Source organism: Zeugodacus cucurbitae, chromosome 4, assembly GCF_028554725.1.
Source record: "Zeugodacus cucurbitae isolate PBARC_wt_2022May chromosome 4, idZeuCucr1.2, whole genome shotgun sequence".
Taxonomy (NCBI): domain Eukaryota; kingdom Metazoa; phylum Arthropoda; class Insecta; order Diptera; family Tephritidae; genus Zeugodacus; species Zeugodacus cucurbitae.
Genome location: NC_071669.1, coordinates 19,536,745 through 19,551,815, shown reverse-complemented (window position 1 = coordinate 19,551,815; position 15,071 = coordinate 19,536,745). Strand labels below are relative to the sequence as shown.

At 34.8% G+C, this 15,071-nt stretch overlaps 1 protein-coding gene across 10 annotated transcripts in view; it reads left to right on the top strand.

Annotated features, from left to right (window-relative positions):
• LOC105216464 (putative uncharacterized transposon-derived protein F52C9.6) overlaps positions 1–15,071 on the top strand; it is a 147,449-nt gene that overhangs the window by 18,549 nt on the left and 113,829 nt on the right. Inside the window, exon 3 of one of the 10 annotated variants that reach the window (XM_054230069.1) lies at positions 7,306–7,514. The exons of the other annotated variants lie outside the window; for them this stretch is intronic. The gene's annotated coding sequence lies outside the window, so the exon portion shown is untranslated. The remainder of the gene's footprint in view (positions 1–7,305; positions 7,515–15,071) is intronic. 10 annotated transcript variants of the gene reach the window in all.

Sequence of the window (15,071 nt, the reverse complement as noted above, 5' to 3'; positions counted from 1 at the left end):
CAACCAAAATTATTTAAAATTAACATATTAGTCTATATAAATATGTATAGCTAAGTAAAAGCTCCAAAAATGTTAATTCCTTATCTAAATTATTGCGATAAGCCTTTTAATTTATAGCCGCTTTTAATTTCACTGATTTTTCAGTTCAACTTTTTGAAAGCTTTCACGCATTAGAGATAAGCTTTGAAATTTATGCTGTTATAAATACTTTTTTCGTTCAATATTCGTTTTTGGATACTTTTGAGGTCGTAAGGCATAAACGTGTACTTCTTTATCAATGAATTAATTTAACTGAAATTGAGGGAGAATATATTGATGAAAGTTTTAATGCCATGGACATTTAATTACAGAATATTGAGGTGTAAAATGTTCAAAGGCTTGGCGAAAAACGGTGTAGTTTCATTATTACTATACATTCTGAATCAAGTATTTGTCACATTAAACCACATCGATTATATTTTTAGTAATTTAGTCAAATGACTTTAAAAAGAGCCTTGTGAGTCAAGATCAACTTGACTGAAAGTTTCCGTTTAAAACAATGTGGAATATGTGATTTTTTCTTCTCTGTCAAGTTCGAGAGTATCTACTAATGGAAACGTTTTTAAAATATCATTTCATTCGATCAGCGTTAGGTTTGCACTTCTCAACGGGTTTATGAATTATTGAATTTGTTTAATTAGAGGGGGATCTGCTGCATTGATATATTATAGTTAAAGATATTTTGGATTTAATAATCGGTTTTAGTAATATGATGCTCATACACCCGAATGTATGATTTAGTGGACCGTCCATAAACCCACTTTTTTCAAAACACCTTCAAATCTTTCTGCCTTTTTTTATACAAGTTTAGCTAAGAAAATATTAGGTAATTTGCTTCTTCTTGAAAATTCTCGTTAGTGGAATGAATTTATTTTAACTAATAAAACTTCCTAAGTCCCGAATCAGAAACAAAATTTAACACTTTTTGTGGAATTATTATTTGAATTGAAGAAGACTTCATTCTCGAAAATATATTGGTTAAGTTTTAAAAAATATCATGTAAAAATGTGCCGTTCGCTATAAACTAAAGTGCAAAATAATATTGTATTGTACCATAACCTCAAAAAAGGTCACCAAACCGATTACTTTAGTTTAATGTTTCTTCAGAAAATGAGTATTGATTATTCTTAGCTTCAAATAGTCACACTTCTAACTGACTTTTTAAGCAACATTACCCACTTGCCACCACAAATGACGTGCAGAATTTCGGATTAAAGCATTAAATTCCAGGCTGACAAGTGGAAAAGTCAGTCAGCTAAAGCTGTGGCATGAGTTGGCTATCTGCGTATATACGCGCTAGTATAGTCATTAGAGCAAAGCCTAAAAGCTCATATATGTTTCTACTATATGCTAGAAGCTATTTACAACTTCACAAATGCCTGTATATTTGTATGTCTCAATGTGTCTGACACAGCAGAAAATGCCAGCTAAAGTTGCAGCTCAGACAGCAGCGTCACAAAAGTGCTGCTAAATAAGAAACTATTTTCATTTCTGGAGAAACCAATTAATTTTCAATGTGAAGGAAATGCGAGAAAGGACATTGGGGATGTGTCGGGATGGTAGATATACATATGTATTTGTATATATAAGTATACTTAGGTATTTGTATGAAGTTTGAATGTGTTCATGAAATACTTATACAACTTAATATTATGACTTAAACACATAATATTTAATTACAGGTTTCCCTTAATTATATTTTGGCAAGCATTTTCACACCTGCATATTAGCACATATGATGTGTATACACTGAAACTAAATATTTGTTGCCATAAAGATGAAAAAAAGAAATAAAATAAAGGTACCGAATTATTCATACTGCAAATGTGTAAGGTAAATATTTAATTAACAACGCTGTGACAGTCCCACCCACACAACCACACACTTACACACATACAAATACATATGCATGGCTAACACCTCCTAATGGCGCCCCATATGCCTCCTCTCTCAGTGGTGCTGCTGTAGTTACTTTAAGACGCTGTAAGGCTTCGCAGCAATTTATTTATTTACTACACCAAAGTCTGCTAAGTACACTTGTATACATTCGTATTTACTTACATACTTACAGATGTACATATGCACATATTTACGAGGTTGTTAATTTGTCTACAAACGCATGACTTCACTTAACTTTTCTTCCTCGTACAAACTTTTACATGTAACGGAAAAGTCAGCGTCGTGCGTTACAGTGTGTTTTGCTCTCTTCACACTTTATGTTTGTGTTAACAGCCACTCACACACACATATGTACATATGTAAACATTATTTCATGTGTAGTCATAACTGTAACGGGCTTTAATGAGCTGACTTCATGCTGGGTTGACTAATCAAATTACGAACAGTGCTGGAATAAGTACGGAGGGAGTTAAGGTGAGGGGAGGTAACAGAGAAAAAAACACAATACTATATGGTTTAAACTTATTTTTATGAAAAATAATCAAAACAATCACTTGTGACTCACCTGAACCTTATTTACACAACCAGGATCATCTTTAAAACCAAAAATCTACCTTAAAATCTGAGCGAATTACTGAGCAACCAATAACTGATAGGATGCTTTCATAAGAAAAATACTTCCGACTTGAGATAGAACCATCTCCAACTACTGACGACATTCGACATAACATTAAACACACATAGTATGATCCTCACTAGTTTTCACTAGTTTTAGTATTCCTACGAATCTACTCAACTAATACCCTCTACCGGCGATCCAAGCCGAGCATCTACGATTTTTTAAATGATCTTGACCTCAAAATGGAAATTTCCTTCGAGACGAAACAATAATATCCAGGGTTCTAGCGACAAAATTTTCCAACTAGACTCTTAGCTGTGGTTATATCGTCTCTGGGTGCATAGAGGATTTATAGAAAAAATGTAGTTCTTTATTATTTAGAAAGCAGAGAGTAAATAGTAAATTTGTTCAATCATGCGCTACGTAATGGTCATAGTTTCAGAATGGGAGTTTAATCGAGTGGTTATCGATTATTCTTCCTTCAGTTATTTTGTTTCGACGGTACACTTAACCGCATTTTACGGATGCCCTAAAGGATTGTTCTATCAAATGAATCTCCAAATAGAATGCTTGAGTTATTTCGAATAACCATAATATTTTGTGAAGAGAGTATGTAGCGATTAATTATTGATCTCTTGGTAGCTGGGTAATAAAGGCTCTGGCTCTATTGGAAGTAAAATGTTAAAACTGGAAAGTTTCTTCAAATAAACTCCCACTACAAGAGATATGATTCAGTGACATGAGAGACAGTGTCCACATTTTCCTATGGATTTATAAGTAATGGTCTTCTGAAACGAAATATTGAAAATGTTTCTAGATCTCAAACCTTCGGAGAAACTTTCCTAGCATTGGCTAAACATAGACTGAAAGTAGATTTTTGGGTTTGAGAATCGTGAGAATACCAAAGGTGATCTAGCTTCAATGTCGTTTAAGGAGAATTCGTTTGATTGTATCAAGTTCAAACCCTATATATTCCAAATTTAGTTCTAATAAACCAGTCAAGAACCGGAAGTACCATTCCAACATGTCTTAAATATAATCCCTTCAGATTTTAAGCGTAAAACTCACTTTCTTTTCCATTTCTACTTATAAAGTTACATTCCTCTGACTACATTTAATTCATAAGTAAATTTATTTAACTTGCATGCTTAAGCATTTGTAAGTTTACACTACAAATATGCATAAATATTTACATTCCTCGACGGTATTTTCCTGCGCTGCCACTTTTCTTCAACTGCAACTCTGAGCCGCCCTTTGAAATTGTGTAAGTTTCTTTCTTTCTTTACCATTTCGTATTTGTTTTATGAGGTGAAAGAAAAACACTCAAAACATGTTTTATTACCACACTAAAGTGCAAACTGACGGGGTAAACACACACATACACACACATACACATACACAAATATACAAATATTATGAGAAAGATGTGTGCGTAGGGTACACAAAAGGGCGCTGTTGCCGGTGGATTTGTGTAGGTGGGTGCTGAGGGTGGCGGTAACTACTAAGTAAGGTATTTCATAAGTCTAAGCGGAGCAATGAAGTGCAAATACGGATATGGATATGGACTATTTGTTTTCCTGAAGTTGGATTGGACGCTTGTGTAGAGGTATTTGTTCATATTCACGTGCTGCAGTACTCCGATAAGAGCTAATTGAGAGTGTCCGAACTGTCTGTAAACTGTGCTTGAAATATTTGACGCACTGCGTCTGTGGAGTAAACTTTTAATATTACATAATTTTAATTGTTAATAAAATAATTTTCTAGCGTGATTTGTATTTGAGTCTGCATTCTTTTCAATAATCCCTTATAAGAATCGTAAAACTGTAATTTGTGCCGCAATAATAACTTTAATAAACGAATTTCTAACAATTTAGTCTTACTCTCAAGCTCGAAGTCTATTAAATAATTAGCAGACCCGGCCACACGTTTTTGTGGCTAAGGTATACATTAAATTAGTAAATCTTTAAATGCAGAAAAAAAATTCTTACGCATAAAGACGAAAACGTTATAGCCGATAAATTTTAAAATGATTGATAGACATTATTGTAGATCTGTGTTAAGCGTAAATCATCATAATTTGTAAAACTTTGATTTTTTTAATCATATATTGGAGAAAGTAACAAATGACAAAATTTCATAGTTGGCTTTATCTTGGTTTTGGTGCCGATATTGATTACCTTCTTCACAGCCAGTCTTGTTCTTTTGCAAAGTTTGATGTTGATTTATGTTACGCAGCTTGATGACAATTCACACTACTTAATTGCAAATGAGTGGGGATAGTACAGCAATTTGAAATAGTCTGTGGGATAATTGAATACGTCATCCTGGTTTGTAGCTGTGTCAACTCTCCTTTAACGAAATTCTAAATTGTCGCATTAAGATCAAAGAGATCTTACCACCAATATAGGTCATTCAATCAGTCATTTATGTTTATTATATTATGGTTTCATGTCAGGAAAAACACGATGAATAAGCTCCTCTTTCGAGGCCATGAAGTGACAGAAACCCGTTAAAAATGTTATTAATCCATCGAGGTGTCAACTGCGTCGCTACCATTTACAACTATTTCTACAATCGCAGTATGATATTGTTGGAAAAACACTCGTATGTTATTTGTTAATTGGCGATTCTTTATGTGTCGCCACAAATTAGAAGATTTTAGGAATATGTTTAGTTCGTCAGTTTATCCAAGCAGTCTGGCGAACATCACCTGCCAACAGAATCATGGCTCCACCAAAAATATTTTCGTTGTCGCGTAAATCTTTTAAAGTCCTGTGCAGCACCTCCAGCGACTTGAATATCTGGAAAATCTTCTTTATAGCTCTTTTTTGGCGATTTTGCAGACTGGTGTTTCGTTGATTTGCAATTTAGGAGTAATTTCAAGGCCGAATTGCCGCTTGTCTGCCTACTAACAGGTGCCAAGTTGCCCCTATTCCCATTATAACTGGTCGTTGAAAATGAGTGAAATCGGTTCAGGAATTACCTCAACCCTCATGTGCTATATATGCTGATTTTCGTTATTCTATTGGACTATATTTCAAATTGTGTGTAATAAAATTACATCAATAAATTGCGAGAGTATAAAATGTTCGGTTGCCTTTCCCTACTTGTTACAAATTGTTTTGGGCTATCGACACAGCCTTATACAATTGAACAATGATAAAAATATTTTAACAAAGCAACAATGACAACTTTCAAATTATTATTATTTTTTGTTTTGTTTTTTTAATTTTGTTGTCAATACAAATAAAATCATCTTCTTGTTATCTTCCTCACAATTTTTCGATATATACTTACTTTCTAATCCTTCCCTGGCTTTCCATAAACATTTCAAAACTAAAATTAGCCATATCGGTTTGGCCGCTCTCGACTTTTTTCGAGACTAACGACACAAATTGTTTGTATGGGTGATTAGAAAATTGTGGATTTAAGACTTTTTCAAGCAGTTTTTCTATTCTTTCTTTCCGTAAGAACCATCCCGGTACCTCTAAAAACATTCTAAACAAAAAATTTGCAAAATCGGTTCAGCGGTTCTCGAGTTATGCGCTTAGCAACACATTTTGCGATTCATTTTTATATTATAGATAAATATCATTTAACTCGTCTTAAGTATAACTTCTTTTGGTGTTTATGGAAATAAACTATTTTTTGCCAAGTAAGTTAAGACAAAATATTAGGTTGGCTTTCGCTTTTTTGCTTTTTATTCAATGCATTATAAATGCTTTATGAAAAGTGTTAGAATGGTCGGATTTAGTTCAAATATGCGCCGTTTCGTTCGATAATCTGTTTCCATCAAGGCGGCAACTTCATAACACCTCCCTCGTAGAAGCCCCTCTCCTTATTTGCGAAGAACTCGGACAGCCACTTTTCACAAGCCTCTTTGAGTTCAACTTCACACCACCAAGGGCGTTCGCCATGGACAGGACCAGGTGGACGAAGTGTATGGTCTGGCGTTGTTCTGGTGGAACACTACATCCTTCCTGTTGACCAATTCTGGACGCTTCTGGTCGATCGCCCGCTTGAAGCGGTCCAGTTGTTCGCTGTAGATGCTAGAATTATGCGTCTGGCCATATGGGAGCAGCTCATAGTGGATGATTCCATTCCAATCCCACCAAACACACAGCAAAACCTTCCTGGCCGTCAATTCCGGCTTAGTCACTGTTTAGGACGATTCAGCGGCCTTCGACCAAGACCGTTTTCACTTGATATTGTCGTATGTGATCCATTTTTCGTCGCCAGTCACAATCCGCTTCCAAAATGGGTCGAGTTCGTTCCGTTTCAGCAGCATGTCGCCGACGCTGATTCGGTCCAGAAGGTTTTATTGCGTCAAATCATGCGGCACCCAAACATCAAGCTTTTTTTGCCTTCGGCAGATGGTTTAAAATGTCACGAGATGCCACATACCGGTCTAACACGATGTTTTCCATGATTTGATCGGTATTCGTCGTCACAGGTCTTCCGCCGGCTGGCTTATCCATCGTGTCGTTTTCACCCGCTAATAATTTAGTATTAAAGAATAATCAATTTACAACCACGTGCAATTAAGTGGGACCCACTTAAAAGTAGTTTCTTTAACGTTTAAATTTTCTTTAAGTTAAATTTTCTTTAACTCATTTATACTAGTTCTATAACCCCGTTGTTCTACTAAACCAAATTCAAGTAGGCGGCACATAACGGATATTTGTTGTGCAGCTACATTTCTTTATATTTACTGAAACTAATTACATACTATTTTCTTTTCTCGGCAGTATGTGCGTGTGATTAATAAAGCAATTTCAGTTGGCCTCTTCCACTTCAACGCAAAACAATTAGTGAGAAAACCGTCGCGTCACCGCCTTCAGCACAATCACCTGATTGTGCTAATGTTGTTGTAGTTGCTTTAGTGCTGCTCACACTTCACGCCTTCTTTAGTAGCCGCCACTTTACGATTCACTTACTTTTCGGCGAAAATTTTTAGGTAAATATTTGACAAGAGATTGCGTGAGGTGTTTCAGTGGAGATGGAGGGGCTAATATAAATGTATCTACTTAGTATAGGAGTATATGTATATGTAAATATTTATGTACATATGTATAAAAGCACATTAATTTTTCGCCATTGCTACAACGTTCTGCAACTTGTCACTGTTATTATTGTTATTATTGTTGTTTTTGTTGCTGCCAGCTTACTCATAATCCTCCACAAAATCCACCTCATTCATAGTTAAGCCCAGCGCTTTCGGAGCCTCAACAGCAACATGATTTCGGTCATTTTTTCCCAGACATACTCACAGACACATGGATAAACGATGTCTCTCCTACCGCAGCTTTTTTGCGCTCTATTAGCAAGCATGTGCGCCTATTTATATACATGCATATATACAGCGTACAACCACATATTCTTAATTTGCTTGCGTGTTTGTGTGTATGCATGTGTGCGTGTATGCGTGCTTATGTCAGACGTGCAAACAATTATCGTTGTAGCGTTAATTAATGCTGCGTGTTTATATGGCCAAATTAATTTCTCGCGTTCAAAGCTCATTGCTTATTTGCTAAGCTACGCTCACGCATAATGTTTGAATGATATATATACAGACATACATACATATACTTATACATATAAATATGTTTATTCATATATTGCTCAAAATATTTTACTATGTGATTTTCGATTTTGTCTTTTTTTCGGTACTCTCGCACTCAACTGCGTTTTGGCGACTTTAGTAATGAGTTGTAAACCTTTTAACCTGCTTATTAACTAAATTGAGTTTTACTAAAACATATAATAAAGTTCTCAATTCATTTAGCGTGTAAAATTGTTGTGATTTATGGCTGTGAAGTGTTAAATGTTTTGAGGTCAATAATTTCATTAAATGGACAATGGGTTAGCTGGTGCAAAGAAAGATAAGTAAATAATTGGTGGGTACAGTGGTGTGCATAGAAATATGGATCGGGTTATTATATAGGAATTTATGAGATGAACATGATACTCGGAGTAAACCAATAAGTGTTTGAACAAATTTTTTTAGGTTATGCTAGGTTGCAACATGAGTTGCACTGAAAATACATTTGATCATTGGCGACATCTCATATAGCCTTGATCTATTACAAGCTCAAAGCTTTTGAAAAGCTTAAAGCTTTCATAAGGTTCAAAGATTTTTGGAACACTCAAAGCTTTTGCAAAGCTCTAAGTTTAGGAAGGCTCAAAGTTTTGGAAAGCTTTAAACTTTTGGAAGACTTAAAGCTTCTAGAAAGCTTAAAGTTTTTGGAAAGCTCAAAGCTTTTTGAAAATTTAAACATTTTTGAAATCTCAAAAGCTTTAAACTTTCAAATAGCTTAAAGTTTTTTAAAAGCTCAAAGCTGTTGGAATAGCGGTTCTCCCTCATCTGAGAACTTTTTCTATTTTACCATTTAAAGATTACTTTACCTATAATTTTTTAAAGACCGCTCAGATTTTGTGGAACCAAAACTCGTAGTTCATCAACAGTGAGCTCATCCTCATAACAATTAGAAATGGCGTATGTTATGCTTAACAGATCATCATCAAGAATATGTGTTAACCTGTAATAGTTATGAAGCCTAAACTCAAGATCAGGATTGCTAATACAGGAAAACGATTCCTATAATCATAAAATCGTCGTCTAATATACAGCTTATAACTAAATCACAATTTTGTGGTCCAGACACCTTGTTTTAGCTTAAAGAACTGTGAAATAAGTATATCATAGATGCATGAGCAACATGAGTGAAATTTTCGGCAGTTTGAGCCAAAGGTGATAGAGTGCTTGCATTGATTAAACATAAATAATGTTTCCTTACATATATGCGGATGCACTTTCCTAATATATTTACATATGTACGTGAGTATATTTGCTCTGGCGCATGTGTGTTGATTTAACCCAAATAATTTTTCAGCCAAGCAAACATTAAATAAACAAACTAGCAAACAAATCAGCTCGACAGAAAATCAATATTCACACAGAACCAACGACATCGATACACCAGCACCAGGGATGCTACATAAATATGTGTTGCAAGCATACAAAGCTGTGAGTTTGTTGCAGACAGCAGTGTCGTGGCAGCGATGTGGCATGTTATGGGCAAATGCAAGCATATTTTCAGCAAGTTTTTGGTGCAGTGATGTAGCTTTTAGGTTATTGAAGGGAAATTAATATTTTAGATGTCATCGACATATTTCTTGAAGCAGTTTTTAATATTATTAACCGTGAGTAATCAAATCAAATTTTCAAAATTTTTTGTTTTCTCAGAACAAACCATTATATTGAGTTTTTTGTTTTGTCACATGAAATCTCATTTGGACAGTTAAAGTCGCCAGTCTTTTGGGATGCCGCAAACTCCTAAAAATTGATCATAAAGACCCTCAAGAGCCGACAAAGCATTTTGAGCCGTTCACAAATTTGTTGAAGCGACAAACAAGTATTCGGGCCAGTTCATCTGGTGTGCTGAAGTTTGTCCAACCGAGATATTTCAGACTCAGTCTAGCGAAAGCTAAACAGTGTAAGTGAAAGGAACTAGACAAGTAAATCTAATATCCATGCAATTTTGCGAATTTTAATTTGACAAAATGTTTAAGGCATACTCTAATAGTTCAGTAGATATCCAGGGTACTGGTCGTTAATAAAAGCTACTGAGTTCTTCCGATGTTTACTGATCCGGTGCCAGAACGTTCCCAATCTGTTGAGATTGTAGCTATAGTGACCTTATTTGCTAGCTCTTCGGCTATGTAGTTCTCAGAGATTCTGCTGTAGCTTGGAACCCAAACGATTCTGATACTAAAGTACTTATAATTGATTTTAGTTTTTGTAGTTTATCGGATATTTGTTATTTTTTGTATAGCTAGTACTAGAATTTTGTTTATTTTTCATATTTCCAATACCTTCCATCTCCATTCTCACTATATCTATATTCATTTCACTTGTATTAATGTGTTTATTATCCGTCAAAATTAATACTGCCTGACGCATTCGCCCGCCTTGTTTACCACCCAACAACCGCGAGTATGCACCGTGATTACGCCTCAAAAGTGGGTTGAGCAAATATTCACTTTGCTGTCTGTCAGTCTCTGCCGACCACTATATACATACCCATATGTGATATGTATGTATGTCTACATAGTAGAACCAGACAGACTAATCAGCACCAGCTAACTGACTAATGGCTATCTCGTCGAACTCTAGCTCATGTTTAGAGCGTCTGTGTGGCTATCACTCCGCAGCTCATTACTAATGTGTGCCCCCACCAATTTGACTGTCTCACATACGCTCTTTCATCTATTGATTACATGCTTTTCCAATTTCACAGAAATTTGTTTGTATTGGTATATGGGTGTATGTATGTTTATGCTTTTATGCTGTTGTCCGTCGTTTACGCATCACTCTTTGTGTGAATTGTTGTTATTTTCACGTTATGTTGTTGTTGTTTTAGTTTCTCATATTTGTTGTTGTTGTCATTCCATGATTTATTTCCCCAGCACATTTATCTAATGTGTACTTAACAGTCAACTAATTATCCAACAACAATAAATGCTAGTACATATTTTCGTAGCTTGTTAGCTTTTTTGGCGGCGTATGCTCTGTTTTGTATGTATGTATCACTCATTTCCAGAGCCATCACTTTGCACTTTGCTCCAGCAAAATATTTGCGCCGACCCTTTTTAATGTGCGCACATTCCTTACTAGCCGCGGCCTAACCAAACCTCCCCTCTTCCACCAAAGCTTTATCAGCGCTAGGAGGAGGAGGCAGCGACTGTAGCTACCGCTAACTGCCTCTTTTTTTCTTGCCTCAACTAAACCAAACTCAATCACACTGCGGACCGCAGACTTATTGGCGTTTGCACTAAACAGCTTGTTGTTGTTGTTATTGTTGCTTTTGGGAATTTTCGTTGAGATTTCCATGCATTACTGATGAGCTAATTTCATTTCATATTTAAATAATTAACTAATTCTAATGCAGCAATGCTCGGTATGCGCTTCTTGTGTGCTCGCTTCTAGCCAAACAAAGCGCCCACTCGTCCGTGCGCCCGCGCCAGTATGCGCCTGACCTCAATTTAAATAAAATGCTGTTTACATTTAGAGCTGGTATTTACAATTAAATGGCGTTTGTTTTCGTCTGTGAAAACATATTGTAGTTGGAAAATGGAGCGCAGAAAGTGGCTTTCGCTGGAGCGGGCGCTTGTCTGGCGGTGAGGTGGGGGCGGTAAGTGGCGGTTTGTTTTAATTACATTGGTAAATATTTGCAATCTTGACTAGCATGACGATAATGCCTATTTAAAGTGCATTATGAGAGATTAATATAGTGAGACATATGTACACACAGATGTGGGGAGCAATGATGACGCGGCAATTTGTTGCTTTTCATTTCGAATATTTTCGGTTAGAATCAGTTTTCGCACGTACATAATTCGCTTTTGAAGATTACAAAACAGTTTGCATTTTCTTTAGAGTTCTTTTCCAAGATTTAATCCCTCACTTTATGCTTTTAGTATACTGACAAATAATAGGACTTGATACTTTCCATTTAGATATATAACACAATTGTTATATTTAATATAACAATCCGTAAGTATAACGAAGATTTCTTAAAAACATTTAGAATCTCCCAAGACTCAACAGACCTATTGTCACTCTTTTATTGGAAATGGCAAAAACATTAAATAACACATAGATATTTTTTATATCATTCAGCCCACATCGGAGTCTCCAAAAGTTCAAATGGAACCAAAAAAGAAAAGTCCAATCATCAAATATTTCTCAAGGGTTAATTTGGTTGTGAGTCTTTAAAAAAGTATTCAAAAATCATAATAATGTTGGTAGACCTGCTCTTTTATTAAATTCCAATAATTAGCTCTTTAGAACTACTTCAATATAGGACTCAAAAAAAAAAAGTTTCGATCGAAGTGGATCTCACTACGTTACTTATAAAAGGAATAATGTTCTGGATGCAAACACCAAAATGTCCTTTCAACTTTTCCCATTTGACCTCATATTTCCTCCTATTACAATTGAAAATTTAACTTAAATATTAACTGTCTTGAATTTATGAAAAGTGTGACAAATCGAACAAACAACTGGAATAAAGCAAATAGACTAGCATATCCATATGAAATATAATTTGAAGCGGTTATATCACTTTAGAGAAGTGTCTATAAACCCTTTGAAATGAAATTCAACTAGAAAACTATTTTAATTTTTGTGAAGGGAGAAGCTCTAATCGGGACAAGACTAAATTGTTATGTTTACATAAGAATTCTAATCTAATATTAGCTCCTACCATAGGGTATGCTCTCAGAAAGCTTTATATTGCGGATTATTATATATTGATTTTATAAAATTGGTTTAAATCTGACTTGTAATTATATTAAAGTAATTTCTATAAGGACCTCTTCGTAAACCTGAGACTATACGAGTTATTTTTTGTTTCATCTGAGAAGAAGCTGTAGGTCTTTTTAAGAAAGTACCACAATTCGCCTTGAATTATTTTGAAAGCCAGATGTCCATTTTCAAGGATGTTGAGGACGAGATCCAGATTTACGTGCGAATGTCTTACTTTCCTCTTTGCTGATTTTGAGATCTTTAGTATAGTTCTTGGTAATAAAGCCTTTCAGATTAAGAGCAACTACTATGCTTCTAAGTTTATAGAGGATGATACATTGGGATTTAGGTCTAAAATAGTTCAAGAAAACACAAAATTTTCGAAAATGTTTCTCATTTAACCAAGAACAGTATGTAGAATTCCGGATAACTAACTTAGCGACTTTTGATGTAGAGCTGAAAGTTATTCTGTAGCGAAGATTTACTACCCAGATATGATTGTTAAAACTGGGAACTGAAAAAACTGCCGTCTATAGCAAAAATCTATAACTGATCTTACTATGAAAGTCATAAAGAAAGGAGAAAATTTTATATCACTTCAGATATCCTTTTGTAGAGATACATATGTATATGAAAGAATAACAAATTTTTGTTTTTGTAATACACCCAAAACTCGCCAATTAATCGCCACCTGCTTGCCATGACCTTCTTTATTGCATTTATTGTACCTAATTCGCTTTTACATTTTTACTATAAGCTTATTTGCTGGCCGCTAACATTGTTTATATTTGAATTTATTCCACAAGCGCTTAGCATTTTTAACAGCTATTTACGCTTGGTAGCTAATTTAAATTGTAATGCGCCACGAATTTTGTTTACCCAAGCAATATAAACACCGGCATGTGGCCCTTAACAGCTGCATTGATGCATTTACATATATTGTCAATTGAACAAATATGCCGTTAGTGGCATTGTTTACACATGCAAATGGTCAAATAGGCGAGTAAATAAACAAACAAACAAGCTAAAAACTAAAAGCATTTAAAAGCAGGTGAAAATGCAGTTAAAAAGCTTCAAAGGTCTGCTAATGAAAATTGTACAACAACAACAAACAAAGCGAACTTAGAAGCGCAAGTGTTAAAGCATAAGGCCTTCAAATGCATGTCGAAATGCAGTACTATAAAAATTTTGTTGTTATTCGATATGTATACAGTATGTATGTATGTACATTTATGTGTGCTTTGCTAATTGAAACGCCTTTGAAATTGCATTTGTTTTGGCACTTGTTTTTAACATTAAGCAATTTCGCTTGAATAATTTAGTGGGAATTAGAGAATTTTAATGCACAGCTGAAATTATGTATATTGTGTTAAATGAAGATTTCCTATAATATTCTTAAGATTTGCGCTTAGCTTTCGACGCGCTTAATGCATTGTAAATTTATAATTCCAGCGCTGCATTTGAAATTTGCGTCGAAGCACTCATAACTACTTCTAAGTATTATAAATATACACATAAGTACATATAATCAAAATATTATTTTTTAATTTCAACACAAAGCTTTGTAAATCCCTTAATCACTGCAACTGGCATTTCGTTTGCCAACAAAGCTTTTGCAAAGTGCAAACCTGTCTTGCGCGCTTTCGCCCGCTTCTCGCCGCAGCTCGCACTTCATTAGCAAGCGGCCATAAATTATGATTGCTTTATTTGTGAATTTTGCGGATTTAAATTATACAAAACTGGTTATTTTAAACGCCTGTCAAAACCCGCAATCTTTGCATTTATTTGCTATGCAAATTGCGCACAAACGAAATTCATAATCTTCTGGTTTAGATTTTCTTAGAAGCTTTGCATATTCATTTCGTGAGTAATTTGCATTGACAGTTAGCTGCTCATTACATTTTGCAAAATTAATTAGATTTTTAGTCTTATTTTGCTTTCTTAGCTGTAGTGAAGTCAGCGCAGGTGTAGCGTTTGCTGTTGATGAGCTCATTTTTGTGAGTTAGGGTACTAAATTAAACTCATATGTCGATATTTGAAATTTATAGCTTATTATTTTATATTCAAAATATGCTTAAATTTCCTCGCAATGGATTTAGTAGGCCATTTTTGGGCTTAACTTAAATAAAATTTGTTGAAGCAAACAAAGCCTTGCGTAAATAGTTGAAAATTCGATATTCATTACTTTATCGTGTGTTCTTTTAG